The 20,174-nt window shown below is 30.0% G+C and overlaps 1 protein-coding gene, 1 long non-coding RNA gene and 1 other non-coding gene across 3 annotated transcripts in view; 1 reads left to right on the plus strand and 2 right to left on the minus strand.

The window, feature by feature from the left end:
* Positions 1 to 20,174, minus strand: part of PIG-Z (phosphatidylinositol glycan anchor biosynthesis class Z) — a 52,339-nt gene that overhangs the window by 20,772 nt on the left and 11,393 nt on the right. The window lies entirely within an intron of this gene.
* On the plus strand, positions 6,975 to 7,095 carry LOC140435331 (U5 spliceosomal RNA). Its single transcript, XR_011950138.1, has one exon. It is a non-coding gene; the product is annotated as a U5 spliceosomal RNA (small nuclear RNA).
* On the minus strand, positions 7,045 to 11,481 carry LOC140434588 (uncharacterized). The gene is made up of 3 exons (XR_011950064.1): positions 11,073 to 11,481; positions 10,667 to 10,882; positions 7,045 to 9,985 (listed from the first exon to the last, which is right to left on the minus strand). It is a non-coding gene; the product is annotated as an uncharacterized lncRNA (long non-coding RNA).

Below are 20,174 nucleotides of genomic sequence, written 5' to 3' on the forward strand. Positions count from 1 at the left end.
ATTGAAGGGACACTAAATGAAGATCTGAATTGTGCGTTCCAACTTACATATGGCATATGCGGTAAAGATGTAAAAATTTATAACCCGTTAAAATGATGGTATTCGTAAAATACCGCTTCGGAAAAGTAGAATGGAGAACCATTTGAGCTCGGTTTTTTTTAGATTTGAACTTTTTCAAAATGAAGGGCGATTGCAAAATTTGCAATATCTTGGCTTCTGTGGCACGTAAAACATAATTTTTTTTCAAACTGGGATAGCTCAACAAAAAGTTGTTTACATAATCGCTTTCTAGGATAAACAAATCGTCACTATTTTTATTAGTTACATTACATACCATTATGCAAAAACAAAGTTATTAAAATTTATAAATTTCTGCAAAATCAAGGGTTTTTTGCAACTATTTTGGTGAATTCTTTATATATTTTAATTTAGAAACTCACAAATGGAAGAACTTTTTGAATCTACAATTTTTATTTTAACTATTTTTCTCTAAACTAGATAAACGTTTATAGCCAAAATCACCTGTATGTCTTTACAGATTTATTATTAACTAACCCTCATATATCTTTTAGAATCTTCAAATATCAGTATAAAATTTTTACGTGAAACCAATAATTTTTTCCCAGATGGACCTTTGTATAAATTAGTTCTCCGATAAAGATGAACTTCTTTCTACTTTTCAATACAATAAATAAAAATAGCTACAGAAATACATATTTTAATATCTAATACTTTGTTTATGTTTATTAACTTGATACTTATTCACTAATTTGTTTTTCCGAAGTTTATTATGTCATAATTATAATACCAAAGAAAACGTAAAATTCAAATTAATGCATCTCGAATATGACGCGTGCACCCTGGCGATAATAAAAAATGATGAATGAAAAAAAAAAAACATTTTTTCAAGTTAATTGCGTAACGGAAACGGTGTAAAATAAAAGAATATAAAAAAAGTTTCTATTTACTTACCAGAGTGTAATATCCATGTTTGACAAGCCGAAGGATTTTTTGTAGGAAATCTGAACATTCTTAATCTATGAATTTTGTATGGTGATAAACCACATTTGTAATAACAACAAATATTTCCAGCCATCTGTAAAAAACCATTTATTTATTATGGAAGTAACATTACTTTAATTTAAAATCACTTTTTTCAAATATTATCGAATGTATGTATTATCCGGTAAAATTTATTTCTAAATACCTAATTTGTTCATTTCTCATACAAATGTTTTTTGTTTTAAACACATAGAATTAAAATGTTCTACTTACCTCGGACCAAATTTTTGTAATACACTTCCAAATAAAATAAAATATTTAAATTCTTTAAACTTATTTAGATATAGGAAAATTTAGAAGTCACAGCACGTTTATGTATGTACAATTTTAGTTGACACGATATTTACTATGTAGTTGATAGTAATAACTCTATTTTAAATGAATACCTGTGATTCATGTTCTGTTTTTGTAACAGAACTGTTTTCTGTTTTTATTTGTAAGTAAACCTGTCGCTACTATGTCAGTGAAATATTGCAACGCTGGTGAATTTAATTCAGTGGATCAAAAATGGACGTTTAGTTTAGTGTTTAAATTTTTCACATAACACCATCTAGTATAATGTATATCAAACAAACAATGGTATATTAAAATCTATTGAGACAGAAAGAGTGGTGACATCTAGTGACTGTCTCAATTAGAATCAAACAAATTTATACATTGCGTTGGCTAACTAGTCCTATTTAAACAATGCTTATAAACAAGCAGCTAATATCTTATTATTGTATTTTATTATTATTAAAATATTTTTTCATTTTTATACTACGATGCGAATAAAATATATTAAGCAACACGATCGTGATCGTCTCTTAATTTTTTTTATTTAATGTTGCGTTTTATTTGATATTATCTTGGTAGAACGGAAAATAAGCGTAATATTCTAAAAACTGTTACATATCTGTGTGGAATTCCGAGGTGCCCAATAAGTTAGGTAAAGAGTTTCAGAGAAGGATAATGATTTTTAATAATTAATGGACGAATAAACGTATTATTATTAATTGATTAAAAGAAGTCATATAGGTAGGATTTAAAAATCTCACACACATAAATTTCTTTTTCAAATGTTAAAAATTTCGGAAAGGATTTTATTTAAAAAATTTTGATGATTTAGTCGGGAAATAATGAAAAAAAGCAAAACAACTATATATCAAGTCTGGATACAGGTACAGTTTTTCCAAGATGTAGTCCAATTTTGTAAGAAAAACAAGCATTTCTACATTTTGTAAGAAAAACAAGCATTTCTACTAGTCGAACTTTTAATTCATAAGACTAAGAATATTCTCCGCTAAATAAAGCATTATGTATAGTACACATATACATACATTATATCCATACATATATACTATATATTATGTTCCTCACAAGATTCCTAGTTTTTGTCTTTAGGTCCTCGATTTGGCCTTCAACCTGCTTTGAATCTTTGAGCAGAATCTTAGCTGATGCTGAGAATATTTTGTTGTTTTCTGACAATTCTGACCTTCTTGATCTTAGGTCATCTAATTTACTAATGTTTGTATTTTGAGAACGATTTCCGAAATGTCAAAAAAGACTGGACGCTAAATGAGACTTCTATCAGCATAGAGAACAAGCTGGATTTAGATCGGGATACAACACTAACGACCACTTACTAGTGATAAAGAACCTGATAGAGAAGTCTGCAGAATACAACAAACCAATGGCACTGATATTTATGGACTACTAGAAAGCATTCGATACCATAAGCCATCAGAAAATTTTAAAAGCATTGACCGAATACCGAATAGACCATCGCTACACTAACGTAATCAAATATATCTACCAAAATGCCACAGCTAGCGTAAGACTATCTGAACAAGAAACAAATAAATTCTGTAATTCTGTAAATAAATAAAACAAATAAAATACAGCAAGGAGTACAACAAGGAGGCACCGTCTCTTCAAAACTATTCACGACGCTTTTAGAAATACTTGTAAGAAGGCACATCTGAACGAACATGGTATCAATACAATTAATGGTAACCAGACGCAAATAATGACTAATCTGGTGCTAAATCGAAATATTGCTGTTGATGGAAGGGATATTGTGCAAACTGCATCGTATAAGTACTTAGGACATGAAATAAGTTGGTTGGGCAGAGATAACCAGACATGTGAACATCCACGTCGAATAGGATTAGCCTGGGAAGCGTTTGGTAAATTAAACTATGTATTTAAATCGGATCTACCCATATGCCTCAAAAGGAAAATCATTGACCAATGTGTGTTAACTGTACTCACTTATGGATCGGAAACATTAACACTCACAAAAAAGGTAGTGAATAAGATTCGCGTGACTCAGAGGGCTATGGAGCGCCAAATGTTGGGTATCTCTCTGAGAGAAAGAATCCCAAACGAAGAAATGCGTCGTAGAACAAAAACAACAAAAGCCATCCAAAAAATAGCGTCGCTAAAAGGGAATTGGACAGGACACATCGCCAAATTATCAGACAACCGATGGACAAAACGTATTGTCGACTGGAGACCAAGACAAGAAGCAATACGGAGCACAGGACGCCCACCAACTAGATGGACTGACGACCTGAAGCGTGTTCGCAATAATTGGATGCAAGCTGCACAAAACAGAGACAGATGAGAGCTGAGGGAGACCTATGTCCAGCAGTGGACGCATAGAGGTTGATGATGATGATATTGTTCGATATGTTTAAATACCCTAGTATATTTGTCTGTGGTAGGTTAGGTTTTAAAATTTTTGTATTCTATTTATTTCCTACTTTTATGTAAATGAGAATCTGCTCGTTGATAAGTTGGTAAATACAATAAAATATCAATGTGTTCTATTTTTTAATATCTCTGTATTTTTGATAATCCAAGCATTTGTAGATAGTAATGTCAAAAATCGATCAATTAACAGCAAGTCATTACATATAAAAGTATAGGTCTACACAATACGCCATTTGCATAATATGTTGTCTATTTTTTCGAAAATGTGTTAATTTTCACATGAATAATACTTATAGTTCGGGATCCCGGGCCAATTTTTACCCTTTATTATCCGAGTTAGCCGAAAAAATATTTGTCCTACAAAATGCAAGGTTTTATCAAAAAGTCCCCCCCCCCCCTAACCACCTGATTTTTTTTCTGTTGGTTAGTTAAGATTAATATAATATGTAATATAATTAAACACCCACATTGTCCTACAAATTGCGTGGTACGTTATTCTGGTTCTACGTTCAAAAGTTGTAGTAAAAATACCTGTACCTGTAATGTAAAAATAATTACTAACAAGCTGAATCTTCGTGAATAGCTTCATTTCGATGAGACACCCAAAAATTTATGTTGATTTGAAAATTTTCAAAAATGTATTGCTAACTGGGTATTTTTTGTTAATTCTCTAAATTAACCGGCACTAGTGCCAATAACTGTATTGTACTGGTGCCAATCACTGGGTACTCTAAAATACCTTATTTATTTTAGAGCAATCATAATTTTCAATTTTGTTTACCCTTTTAAGAGACAATACAATTAAAAATCAAGCAGACCCTGAATAGGACGGTTTGCTTCAGCTCCATTGTATACAATATTTATTTCTTATTTTAAGCCGTTTTTTTTTAATTTTTCAAATTATTTGCAGATTATGGTCATGCCAAAATATAAATCTGAATTAAAATATTCAAAGAATTATGATGAAGAAACAGTTTCGAAAGCTTTAGACGACATTTTAAATAAAGGTTTGGCAAAAAAAGCTGCATCAAAAAAATATGAAATTCCACTTTCAATTTTACAATTTCGACTAAGCCAAAACTTTAAGAAAACAGCTTTAGGACCAAACCATATTCTTTCAACAGAGGAAGAACAAACATTGGTACATTGGATACTGGAAAGTCACCGAAAAGGTTTTCCCCGAAGAAAAGAGGACTTGAAAATAAGTGTCAAGACTTTTTTGGATGATAAACCTCGACCAGATCCTTTTAAAAATAATCTTCTACGAGATGGACGGTATAATGCATTTTTGAAGAGACATCAATTATTATGCAAAAGAGTACCTGAACCAGTTACTGCCGCAAGTTCTCGAGTTACGAGAAATGGACATCCTAAAATGGTTTCATGGTATTGAAGTCTACTTAAGAGACGAAAAATACTTTGAAATTCTCAATTCGCCTGGTCTAGTTTCTAATTCCGATGAAACCTACTTTCTGTTATGCCCTAAAAACATATGCGTGTTAGCAACAAAAGGTGCAAGGAATGTTTATGAAGTTGATAATGCTAATGCACGGTCCTATAAGGAAGCGAAACATGGGTTATGAAAAAAAAAAATTAAGAAAATATCCTGAACATCTGGGAACGGACTGTTTTAAGATAGATATTAGGGAGAGTAAAAGACTGAAGACGTTTGGAGGAGACGAGCAAATGAAGAGATCGAAGACATGTACGGGAAACCACAAATTAACCAGATTGTCAGGACAAAGACACTTAGACGGTTAGGTCATCTTGCGAGAATGGCAGATGGAAGGTAGGCAAAGGACTCGCTGCTGAGAGGGGAAGGAAAGAAAGGAAGGGGACGACCACGAAAAAAGTGGCTAGAAGCGTGTAAGGAAGACCTACAAACAATCGGAATTACAAATTCTAGAACTACGTCCGTGGACACACAAAAAATGGAGGAAAATAGTGGAAAAATTCTAAGCCATGGGCCTCTAGGGCCTGTTGAGCTGGTCAATTTGACTATTTTATTTACATTTTTAGCTGAAGGACGGGTAACTCCCCCTTTTATTATTCTGCTTCAGTATCGAACGAGTGAGGTATTGGTACAAGTCCAAATGGATGGATGAAAACTGAGTTATTTTTTGAAAACATTGGAAACGTTTTTCATCCTTATCTAGTGAAACAGAATACAGAATTTCCCGTATTTTGTTTGTGGACGGTCACAGTACCCACATTTATTATCAATTGAGTGATTTGTGTTCTCAGTTAAAAATTATCTTAATTTGTCTTTATGGAAATTCAACCCGAATTCTACAACCGGCTTATGTTTCTGTATTTAAATCACTTAAATCATATTGAAAAACGGTGCAACGAAATATAGGAGACAACAAAGCGCCGAAACAATCACACAAGACAAAATGGCTTTGTAGCAACGGGTTTATGTCCTTGGAATCCAGATGCCATAGATTATACCAAATGCATTGGAAAAAAACTTGATGTCTACTGCTCAAGATTTAAAAATAAACAACTTACCTTATGAAAAGTTTGAAAAAATTGTAGGACCAACACTTCTTGAAATTTTTAAAACCATAAATGAATTTCCAAAAGACAAGACCGAAGAATTTTGGATTTTGTATAAATGATGGAAACAATTCAACATAGTAAAAGACAATGAAAATTCCCAGCAAGCCACAAAGCAAAAACAAAAAAAAGAAAACCTTGAAAAGGAAAAGGAAGAAAGAACAAACCCGATTGAAGAAGAGTGTTACCAAAAGAATTTGTGGAGGAAAAAAGATATTGAAAAATAATACAAACAAAAAATATTGAAGGCTAACCCTGGTGTTTTGAATAAACCTAGCGCCAATTTAAGACATAACATTGGAGTAACGGACAAATCTATTGAAATCGAGAACATTAGTGATAACACTAGTATCTCAGAGAATATAAATATAGTCTCCAATATCCAAGTAAATAGTGCGCTAGAAAGTGCTAAGGGAAATCTATTTACCGATGAAAATCATTATTGGAATAAAGAAGTTGTGGGAGTCGTTAGTTGTATGTTATCCAATACAGCAGCTAAAAATATAACAAAAATATTGTTGAAGATTTCTGCATGCCCATTAATAAGGAATAAATACCGAATTTTTTGCGCTCTTTATTAATAGATGTCGCCAGTTTCGTACCGCACACTATCAACTAATTCTTTTTGGTAAAACACCTTCCCTTAAATTTTATCTTCACTCTTGTTTCCCTTCAGAGCGAATAAATCTTTCGCCTTTTACTAAAGATTTCCGTGGAGGGGAACAACTCAAATGAGTCTATAACCAATTTTTTGTGCCTAACTAACTATAGTTAGGCTCTTAATTTAATCACAGTTTAACCACAAACAGTTAGGACACTCGGAGTCGGCGCCTTTGAAGTATAAAAGTATCCAGACGCCATATTGAAAACAGACCAAATCAGTTACGGACTAGCACAAGTGGTTAGAACAGAGACGTGTTTATATCATAGTATAAAAATAAACTGTATTTATATTATTTTAAAGTTAGTAAACAAGTTAATTTGAATTAATTACAATCGACAATATATTGTTTTAATTTTAATCCTCAGCTGGTATCGTTATTTTATAAACACACAACTGGTATCGTGGGGTGCGTAAATACTCAAAAATTACAATGACCAGCATTTATCTCTGCATTGAAAAAAAGAAGACATGTCTCATACAATATTTATTATTAACTAAAAAATACAAAAGTTAAATATTATTATTAAAAATGTTTTATTTATTTTATATAAAAATAAAACTTTTCTACCATAACCAAATAAGAAACTGAAAAACTTCTATTCCTACTAAAGTAAAGACATTGACTATTTGAACATTGACTATTTGTGCTTTTATAAAGAACATGCATTTTTTCTTGTTATATCTGAAATTACATAAAAGACAGCCAGAGGCCATCTTTTTTATTATAAGTTTTTTACCTGCCTTTTTAAATTGCATTCACTACAGTTTCTAGTAGAATAGCTGTGAATTTAAAATTTTTTTAGTAGCAATGGTGCTTATTTGTTTTTAAAGTATTTCGTACAGTTCTAGCAGTGATACCCAGTTTCTGTTGAAATTAGGGTGTTGTTACAAGGAAAATTGATTTCAGTTAGACTACTTACGGCAGTTTCACGCTGTTCCTGTTCTTGATTAATTGCACGAGCTGGTTAATTTATCTCTATCACTATCCGTGCATTTTCTACAATTATTTTTTCACAGTCAGTTTTTTCAAATTTAAAAATAATGTTGTGAATTGCAGATTTCGATGGTACAGGGCCTTCGAATGAAAACGAAAACGTACCGATTATATCGTTGGCACTACTTCCAGAATAATATCATTTAATAATTTGAATTTTATGTTCAGTTGTAAAGGTTACCATTTTCCTAACTGGAAATATCAATTGCATTATTTTTTTGCGAATAAAACCAGAATTATTATTTATTTATTTATTTATTAACGGGATGACCCCATTTTTTTACAAAATAATTAACAACGTAAAATATCCTAACCATAACACAAATACTAAAACTAAATATTAAATAATTATTAAATATTGTTAAACAATTATTAAATTACATAAATTAAATTTTTCTGGGAATCGTTTTAAAATGAAATTAATACCCCCAAGTTCTTATAAAAATTATATGAAAACTCCCAAGTTGAAGGTCACTCATCTTCGATCCCTAATATACTCAGTCAAACAGTGCTTGAATCTTACAGATTTTATATCCAGCAGATCCGACATCCTGATAGGGTAAAAGGAAGGGGAGAAAGAAAGAAATATCCAGCAGATCATAAGATTGACTAAAGTCATTTCCCAGTATCTGAATTCTGATATGGGAATTTGGCATAGTTAGTGTGATAGTGTTTTATAGAGAACAAAGACATTTCTTTAAGAATTCTAGTGCTACATCTAAAGTTGATAGGACCTAATAAATCAGAACAGTCAGTTGTATGATTAAGTAGTTTATAGAGAAAGACTAGATCGCATTTTAGTTCTATAGTTTTCTAAGGAACTGATATTTAGCCTTGACCTTAGTTCAACCAAAGACAAGTTCTTTAAGTTTAATCTATAAGCACAAATCCGGAAAAACTTATTTTGAATTTTTTCGAGGGTGTAAATATGGTTAAAATAGTATGGTGACCATTCTCTAGAAGCATAAGACAGGATGCCACAAATAAAAGTAAGATATAAAATTCTATATGTGGGTACCGAAATATCTCAAGAATTTCTTGTGATAAAACCTAGATTGATTGTGATTTCATTACTAATGAAAAAGTAGACGTATATTTGATGTTTCCCTTATCAAAACTGAATGTCACTTTAACAAAACTACAATTCAATCTAATGGGTGTTAAAAACAAGCTCGTATGTCGGTACTAGTTTCATACTATATTCGGCTTCTCTTTGCTAGTAGAACAACCTCATACTGTTCTTTTCGCACTAATTATGCGTGCTATATACAGTTTTCAGATTACCACAACTGTATAGTATTTTTTTGCTACTAACATTTATATATTAGCTTATTCTTAATGTAAGCTTAATTTATTCTAAACAAAAAAAATTGAAAGACAAACAATTATAAAAAAAACTATTATTTGTAATATTTGGAACATGAACATGTATTTAACCAGACTTGGAACATGGAAATTTGGTTAAAATTATAATTAATTGGGCAATTGTTACAAACCATTATGTATTTCTGCATTTCCTGTAACAGAGTTCTCTGAGGGAATATTTACTTCACTATTGTGAACAGTGTCGGCAAAAGAAGTTAAAGGCATTGTAATACTTTTATTAGAAGTAAATCAACAAATCAAAACAACTACATGGCACTATACTAACACTTATTTTGCATTATTTACCTAGGTAAAAAAGTAAATACTGTTTACCTACAGAGAGAAAATTTACTTCTTGTAGTAATTAAATAAATAATAGTAATTTTTCATGTTAGTAGTAAAAAAATCTATTTATTGATCCAAACGATTAATTTATTTTTTATAGATTTATTTGAAATATTTTATAACTTGATTCTCAAGTTCATTTATTTTTTGGGACAAACGATAATTTTCATTTCTCAATTCCTTTACTTTTGATCTGAGAACTTCCTTCCTTGGAGTATGGGAAGATAGAAGTAAAGGTGTTTGAGTGCTCAATGTTGGAGAAAATTCTGACAGTGGTGAAGTTGATTTATCTACATTATCTGTAAACAGAAAAAAATGTATTATACATAAGTCAATACTCTTGTAATAATAGAAAAAAGTCCAATTTAGAAATGTTATAATGTATTGTATATTTCTTTTGGAAAAAGAGTGCTAATTCTATCACTTATTATGAATGAATCCTCTGAATGTTTACTACTAGTATTAAAATTCATATAACTTTCAACAACTTTTATTTTTAACTGTTTTTTAAAAATAGGATTATACATAGAGTGGATCAAACAGACTAAATAACCATGTATAACCTGTAGAGCATTCTTAACTTTGATATATAATAACATAAGGAACACTATTTAAAATTGAAACATAGGTTTCAATAGTTTAGAAACCTCCTTTTAATTTTAATAACGTTTTGCACTTGATGTCTTATAATGAAACATTAATATCTGATATTAAAAATAAATATCTTTTTGGGATAACCAACATATTTAAAACTTCACTGTCCAATGAATCACATATGATTCAAATAGCGTGGTTATATGCTAAATGGATTATATATAATCCATTCATGATTCAAATGTGATTCAAGAGTAGGTCATGATATTTAATATTAAAATAACATTGGACTTGGAGACTCTTCGTAGCTATTACCATTTAGACAGTGAAGTTTTAAAAATAATAGATAAGTATTTACCAAAAAACACTAATAGAAAATGACTTACCTAAAAGTGAATATGAATGATCACGGTGATTGTCTGAGGATCCCTGCATACATAAAAAAATGGTAGGAACTGCAGTAGGCTTAAGCCTGTTACGGAGATAAATTTAAGAAACAATTGTCATCAAAATGTAGATGACAAAGTTGATAACTTTTATGAAAAGCTGGAAGCTTTACATATAAATCCTCCCATCCAGCAGCTCGTGCCCAGGTTTCTGCCCTGAAACAAATATATTTTAAGAATTTGAAAATTATTGAAAATATATACAAAAGTAAGTACACAAATATTATTTTAATAGTTGTAGAGGTACAGCAAAAAGTAGGGGTCTTCAAAAATGAACCTGTCTTAAATCATTTAAACTTGTAATTTACGTTTATTAGTTACGGATATTGACAAAAGAAATACATACCTTTGAGGATCCTTGGGAAACGTAAAAAACGTACCTCCCGTCTTCGAACGTGAATTTTTGCAAGTGTTCACAGCACAATGGTCTCCAGGCATAATGAAATTACAAATATCTCTTGGAAACCACAAAACTAATATTTACCTACGTATATAATATACGAAGTTGAAATTTGATAAAATTTAGTTCTAAAAAGAATTATTTTTAGACTTAATTAAACGAAAAATAAAACGACACAGAAGTAAACAAACAAATCACGACAGATGACTACACGTCACATTAATACCAGTCTGATGTCACAAGATTTCGGTCTGTTTTCAATATGGCGATATGGCCTGCGCTAAATGATGCGCGTACTTTTTCCCGCCTGTCGAGTGTCCATACTATTTCTTTTTTATACTATGATTTAATTAAAACATAAATTTTTATTTATTTAATATTTATAAAGGTTACCATATGGTTATTCAAAAAGTAAAGATTTTAACACAGAATACTCCATCCCAACAAGAAGCGAAACGGAAGGCTTTTTCGCAATCCAAATTTCTTTGCGCATGTGCGAAATCCGTCATGTTTTAAGTAGTTTTGTAGTTTTGATGTCATGTTTGTTTATGTATTGAGAAGTGTTTGGTGTTTGTTTTTTAATAGTTAATATAATTAATTTAGTTAGTTATTTAGTTAGTATTTTAGTTTTAGTTAGTTATTTAGTTAGTTAGTTAATTTAATATATTTGTGTAATAAACTTATTGTGATGGCTGCACGAAAGGAAGGATTTTATTGTGTTGTTCGTGGGTGCCCATCGAAAACTGGTGAAGGAATTAGTCTCTTTTCAATACCGAATGATCATAGCAGGTAAACAAATTAAATTTTCAATTCAAACGTGTTACAAGTGTTGTCTGAATGTTTATATTTTAGTTAAATACACTTTTTTTAGAGCTGAATTAGTAGCTCACCTAGAATTTGCCTCTGGGGGGGGGGGGGGTTTTGGTTGGTCACCGAAATTTTTTTTATGATGTTACCTCCATTTTGAGTCCTTAACATGTGTGAGTAACAGTGTGCGCCAGTGCAGCCAATAGGTATGATCTGCTTTCCAAGCATGCTGAATTACATACTAATTATAAAATGTGTGAGAAACATTTTGAACCGGTGTACATGTCCAAAGGAAACACAAGGAAGACCTTATTTGAACAAGCACATCCAACGATTTTCTCACACAGCCAATATTCAGAACACACAGACAAACCATTAAAGAAAGTCATAAGGCTGGAAGGTAGATACTTTTATTTATTCACAATTATAGTGCTTTATTATAAAAGTCATATAAAAATCAGTATCTACTTACAACTATATACAAAGTTGTTTGTTGTTTTTCATAATATAAACAAGATCTGGATTGTGAAATGGAATGATCTTTTATCAGCCTTATTAAGAACATATATCTTATGGTTACATACTGAGTAATATTTATGTCATGATTTTAGGTACAACTGAAATATATAATGTACAGCAAGTTGCCATTAATGATGACAAACATAGTACTATACCTGATACTTTGATGGAAGAGTTTCTGGTAACAGGTTATTTTATTTATTGCTCCTACAACTGTATTATGCATTCAACTAATCACTAATAAGCATTAACATATCTACTTTGAACATTTATATGTTATTTGGTTATTAAATATATTTTTATATTTCAGATGTTGATGTTAATAGGCAAGAAGTGTCTACTCCACATAGGCCCCATACTCCACAATGTTTCACATCAGCTGCAACACAAACCCTCTCCAAGTTGTCTGGTGATACACCCAGAAAAAGGAAAATGAGGTTAAAAATAAAAAAATTGCGTGCAAATGCAAAAAAGCATATATGTCTTCCAAACAGAAGGAAGACAATAAATCTTTAATTAATTTTTTTCAAATGTTTGACAAACTTTTAAACAAATCCCTAGCACAAATAGTGAAAGCTCAAGCAATTTTAAAAACTAAACGTCCAAAAAGTAGAAGGTATTCTGATGAATATAAACAATTTGCATTAACACTATATTTTTTGGGCCCAAGAGCCTATGCTTTTATGGAAAGAATATTGTATTTGCCCTCAAAACGAAGTCTTCAAAAAATTACTGAAAATTTGGTCTGTAAACCTGGTTTGAATAATGACCAAATATTTGATGCCCTAAAGTTAAAAGTGAACACAATGTTAGATCAGGACAAGCACTGTAGTGTTTGTATTGATGAAATGTCTATTAAAAGTAATTTATTTTTTGATACACGTCGTGATGAGATTGTTGGTCTATATGATATAGGAAATGGGAAAAAGGAATCAATAATTGCACAAAATGTACTTGTGATAATGGTTCGAGGCTTATATTCAAATTGGAAACAACAACTAGCATATTTCTTTGTAAACACTACCTTTGAAGCAAATCACCTTCTTCCTAATATAAAAGAATGTATTTCTAAACTATTTCAATCAGGTTTATATGTGAATTGTCTTATTTTCTAAAATTGAGTAAATTACTGGGGATTTCTCCAACTAACTCAGAATTTTATGTCAATGGACAAAAAATTGTTTATATATTTGATCCATGTCATTTAATTAAAGCCACTAGAAATAACTTAATTAATAATGTTTTTTATTTTGATGACAAAAAAACATCTTGGTCATTTATAGAAACTTTTTATCATGAAGATAAAAAGCAGTTCTATAAGTGTGCACCAAAACTAACACACTCCCATATATACAGGGTGGTCCTTAAGTAATTGTACAAACGAAAACCGTAAATTGTGCACTTTAAAATATTACGATTTAAGTCAAATTGCTTTAATAAAATATTGATATTAAGAAAGATACAGGGTGTTAAAGTGCAAATTTAAAATTATATTTTTCGCTATAACTTTCATGTTTGTAAAGATTTATGCATAAAAATTAACAACTGGGTACTTTTAAATATGAGAAATTATAATTTGATGCACACTTTGATGTAGCTGATAGAGGGCGCCACATATGCTACATATGCGGCATAAATTTGCACTTAACTTTTTTGCTCTTTGAGTTACCTGTATTTGTGACGAAAAATATTAAAGATACATTATTTTAACAAAAAAAAGGTATACTTTTTAATAGCTTCAAAACTTAACAGTTTTCATGATAATCGCATTTTACAAATCAGCTGCATAATTCTGATTGAAGGCAATTACTTCAGGCAACGAAGAAAAAATAGACAAAAACATTAATAAATCTAAATTTTGGTATAAAATACCTTTAACTAAAGTTAATAGTTAACGAAATATTAAATAAAATAAATATATCAGCAGGATAATTAATAATAGGATTTGACAAAAACAGAATAATAGGATTTTACATCAAACATTTTACGTTTTATGTTAAATTAAAGTCATAATTAAAACATTTTGTTTACAAACCAAATTAAGAAATAGTTAAACTAAATAACATAACTTTTTGTCAAAGTAAGTGTTCGATATGTCCACAATTTTCTTTAATTCATTTGTCAATATATTACATAAAAGATCGTCTCATATTAAATAGCATCATTGGTTCTAAAGAAACTGCTGCAGTATTTATTTCTTCCCATAGTTGGTTGCGATTGTTTATGGGATTCTTATAGACACGTTGTTTTAATACACCAAAATCAAGTGGATTAAATTCTGGGCTACGTGGTGGCTATAATGTATAATGGATGAATATATTCTTTTGGATACATATCCAAACCTTATGGTATATTATGGAACTACATCTTATTTGTCGCAGAGGTTAAATAATGTATTAAACTGTGATGTATCTGATTCATTGGTTACTTATATAAACACGGAATAACCTATCGATGACATTACTTATTCATATATTTACGTTACAGCTTACGAGTAACTATAATTACATCTCTAACAAATGGTCTATTATAATTAACTAACGAACTAATATTATGCTGAACTAAATTACCTGTGTGTTTACTATATTTATAACAATATCGGTTATTAGGCCAACGATGATGTTTTTGTAAAAATGCTGAGTCTTTAAGTTTAGATTGGTAGCAAAAGTATTATGAAACAAGACACATCTGTGTTATTCAATACCTGGGCTTTAGTTTCTAATTGTTCTAATAAAAATGGGTAAACAATTTACGTAATGAATAATTAGTATTCTTTTGGGATTTTTTATAAATTAAATAATTATATCAATATCTCACCACATTGCCAAGGAATATGACTGCCACGATCAATCCAACGTTCAGAACAGTTATATTTAAGTATGTTCTCACTGCCTTCTCTCTAGAATGTGGTGGTGTACCATAAACCACATACTTTGGGTTTTCACCATTTTACAATAGGGAAAAAGTAATACAACGCCAGTAGGTATAGAAACTTAAGAAGCGATAGAAAAGGGAAATTGTAAACATGATGACGGCCAACGTCTGAATACGGACACGGCACCTAAAGAAGAAGATGAAGAATATTTTCTTCAATAAGACATTTAGCAGCCATAACAAACATTTTGTAATGTTACATTATTATCTTTGAGCTGTTGTAATAAGATAATAAGAATAAACTGTGAATTATGCTTATCTACAGGTATTCAGTGCTTTACCGCACAAATATTACAACTAAGAATTATTAAGCAACTGACTTATAAAATGCTAATATCTCGAAAACGGTTAAATTTTGAGGTTACTAACAAGTATACCTTTTCCTTGTAAAAATAATGTATCTTTAATATTTTTTAACACAAATAGAGCTAACTTAAAGAGCAAAAAAGTTAAGCGCAAATCTATGCCACACATGTGGCATATGTGGCGCCCTCTATCAGTTACATTAAAGTTTGTATAATAGTATAATTTATCCTGCTTTAAAGCATTCAAATATAAATTTTTGTCCAAAAATATTTACAAACGTAAAAGTTATAGCGAAAAATAGAATTTTAAATTTCCACTTTAACACCCTGTATCTTTCTTAATATCAACATTTTATTAGAGCAAGTTGGCTTAAATCGTAATATTCTAAAGTGTAGAATTTACGGCTTTCGTTTGTACAATTACTTAAGGACCACCCTGTATATATATATATATATATATATATATATATATATATATATATATATATATATATATATATATATATATATATATATATATCCTACATTTTTTGAAAAAATGCGAGTAAAACTAGCATCTCAAATTTTAAGTAACACTGTTGCAAGTTCTATGTATACATATATTTCTCTTGGTATTCTTCTATCAGATGCATTGGGAACAATAAAAATTATTGAAAAATTTAATAATTTGTTTGATATGTTAAATTCTACTGATAAGAATAATCCTAACAAATTTAAAAAATGTATTTGAGGGAACTGATTTTCAGATCAATTACCTAGATTCTATGATAGATTTGGTACATAAACTGAGAATATTAGATAAAACAGGAAAATATATAACATGTCGTTCACAATCAAAAAAGTGTTGGATTGTAACAATGAATGGTGTTATAAAGCTTTGGGATAACTTAAAGTCTCATGATTTTAAATACTTAAAAACAAGAAGACTTAACCAAGACTGTGTGGAAAATTATTTTGGTAGTATAAGACAACAAGGTGGAAATTCCATCAATCCAACTCCCATACAATGTCAGAGGGCATTTAAAAAACTATTTTGTCAAAATTTTATGCATTCTAACAAAATGAATTGTAACGTTTAATGGATTTAAATGTAAAAAAAACTTGTATCAACAATACTCTCCAGTGAAGGCTCTTTCGCTTCCAGATTGTGATTACAGAACAAAAAAACTAACAACCCAAAATTGCCAAAATAGCAATATATAATATACTCAAGCAAATAATATAGTGATTAAGTTAAGAGGGCTTTTATAAAGATTTTTTTTGTTTTTTATTATGCACTTATTATTGTTTTAAGATTCAAATTTTTAAATCAATTTTTAGGAATACCTCATTTATGAATTATTATTATTGCTGCTAAGGCAACAAAATAATACAGAGGATTCAATATAATGTAGGATCTGATAAATAGTTTTACAATGTATGATATTGGAAAATAAAGACATGGATGATGAAAATGTTCTTTTGACATCTCCTTAAACTAAGTGTTGGAAATTCTACCTTTTTAAGAAAGTTAATAAACTTATTAGTTCCTACGGTTGATTATGCAATTTGTTATTGTCTTTTTTCTCTGAGTCTTTGTAAGCTTCATCCATAAAATTGTAAAATTTTCAATGACAATAAAGCATATATTTCTATTCTATTCCCATCCGGGTTATGTTTATCCATGCCTATGATGGTCTTTTAGAATGGGGTGGAATAAGAAATATTTACTTGCATTCTATAAACATTCAGAAGTGGTTAATTAGATTTTTATGGAAAAAATTGAAGATATTACAGCGAACTGTTATACAACGAGAATAAATTTTTAACTGTGCGTAAATTGTCCTTATACATATACTTTGTTTACCAACTACAACATTTCTTGAATTTATTGACATATTTATGTCACATGCTATATTAAAATGAATGTATTTTTGTAAGTGCGCATATGTAACTGTTTATATCAATACATTTGTTAAATATTTGCTTTTTTCACGCACAAGGGGTGCTACTTTTATGGTAGCTCTATTTCAGTGATTTTTCATGTTTATTTAGTGTTCAGCATGCTTATTTTTTTGTAAATCTATATTATAATCTAAGCTTCCTAAATAAACATTATTATTAGTATTAATTACAATAAATTTCTATTATTATTATTGTGTTTTATTACAATTTTTTACCCCTCCCTACCACAAATATGATATATCCATTCGAATTGAATGTAGTACTGTACAACCAGAAGTTTCAGAGACCTCAGACGCACAGAAAGAGAAATCGAAGAGGTATACGTGTATATTAATTACAATAAATTTTTATTATTCTGTTTTATTACAACTTTTTACCCTTTCCTACCATAAATTTGAATATATATGTCCTGGCGAGTTGAATTTACTACAATACAACCAGAAGTTTCAGAGACCTCAGATGCATAGAAAGAAATCTAAGGGGTATACAGTCATTCTAGCCGCAGCTGCAGAGTTTTTACGCGCAGCGAAAATATCGTGGTGTTGGAGGTTAATAGATATTCACATTCAAAGAAATTCCTCAACAGGAAACAAAAAAAGTCAGCAACTTAAGACAAAGTTAATAGAAATTTCAAAAGTATAATTCTGTATTGATAAATAAAAAAGTCTTGAGTCAAAATATAGATTTTGAGTGATGAAGTGTTTTATTAACCTTAAAAAAACGATAAAAAGTAATAGAAATCAACTGCTTTTCATCTCTATTTTGAAATTAACTCTCAAATTCAATCGATTTTTATCGGTTTTTTAACGTACTAAAATACTTTTAATACGTTAATTTGTTTGTTAAAAAAATACAAATCGATATTTTTGACTTAACAACTTTTTAATTATCAGTACAGAATTGATATATAAGTTATATTAAATTTTACAGAAAAAATAAAATTCATACAAAACAGATTACTTAAAAATGATTACTTCATTTCTCAGTGTAACTATCATTTGACTACAGTTTTGAACGACTTCCTCACTACTTTTCTTCGTGTACGAATGAATAGTTTTATTGCCACTGTCACTCTGAATTTCTGTCCTCCCAACATCAAAGGTTCCGACAAAGCTTTCGCTTCTTGTTGTGATTAGTATTCTGTGATTTTAATGTTCCGTCACACGTCACAGTATACTAAATAAGCATTCTTGTAACACTAAACTGTGGTTCCGTGGTAGTAAAGTTTATTGAAAATTTAAGAGTGAAGTCCACATGTGAGGAACCACAACAACGATAAAGAATTTTTCTTCTAACCGAAAACCGAGTAACAAACAGAAGTCATTTATTAAAACTAAAACAGTTATATAACGTTGAATAAATATTCCCAGGAAGAATTGGAGAATCAGGGAAAGTCATCGAGTTATCGATCTTACAAATATTGCGGTGGGATCAGGGCCGGACTCAATAATATTAAAAATAAGGATACAATAAAATTATGACTATTAAAGTTTTTGTGCCTGACAATAGTTGGGCTTTTTAATTTAATTAAAGCATAAACATTTATAATAAATAGATTAGCTATATTCGTAAAAACGTAAAAAGTTTAGAATGAACATTTTATGAATATAAGGCTCTGAACGAGGATCTAGTGTCTAATCTCGCGGCCGAATTTTCGTTCTATTCTAACCGACTAACAGACGAAAGTGATTTATTAAAACTTAAAACCATGAAAATGTTAAATAAATATTTATAGTTAGTGTTTGAACACCTGAAGATAATTATACATGGAATATAAGGCTCCAATTTTAACAACCAAAGTTACTGGTCGTTTTCATTTAAGTTTTAAGTAAGAGAAACCAAAATATCGGAGAGGACCACAAAAAATATTGTGGATGTTAAAAAAAGGTTCATGTATGTGTGTTTTATAGGATAAAAATAGAAAAAGGAAAGAAGTTTGAGAATCAGAAGACGTGGTAATGGTCAAATGAAGTTCGAAAACAGAGAAAGGAGAAGATTATAGAAAACTATATATAGAACTAAAAACTAAAGGCGGTAGCAAATTTTAAAGAACGTATAAAAAGATATATGATCAACGTGATATCAGTGTATACGAAAAGCAAGAAAAGGCTTAGATAAAATGGGCAACAAAGCAAAATATTTTTATAAGATTATGTTATTGTATCCAAGATGAAAACAATAAAATAGTAGTTCACAAAGAAGACATCAAAAAGAGATGAAAAAAGTAGTTTGACAGTTTATTAAATTTGGATTGAATTTGACAGAAAACCGGTTGAGCTAAATGAGACAATAACAGTAATGGTCACCAGAATGAACACGAAGATGTTGCACAAAAACTCAGAAATAAATAAAGATAAAGTAGTTGTATCACTGAGGAAATCAAGCGAATCTAAAAGCAGCATATTAACACTTTTTTACAAAAACAAACCAGATGTTCAACAATGTACATACTATAGTATTAGTATATGTAGAAGCCACAGCAGTGCAGGTAACATAGGCAATGTATTTCTTACTGGAAAACGGCCGACCACGTTGCCGG

Source organism: Diabrotica undecimpunctata, chromosome 2 (genome assembly GCF_040954645.1).
Source record: "Diabrotica undecimpunctata isolate CICGRU chromosome 2, icDiaUnde3, whole genome shotgun sequence".
Lineage (NCBI taxonomy): Eukaryota > Metazoa > Arthropoda > Insecta > Coleoptera > Chrysomelidae > Diabrotica > Diabrotica undecimpunctata.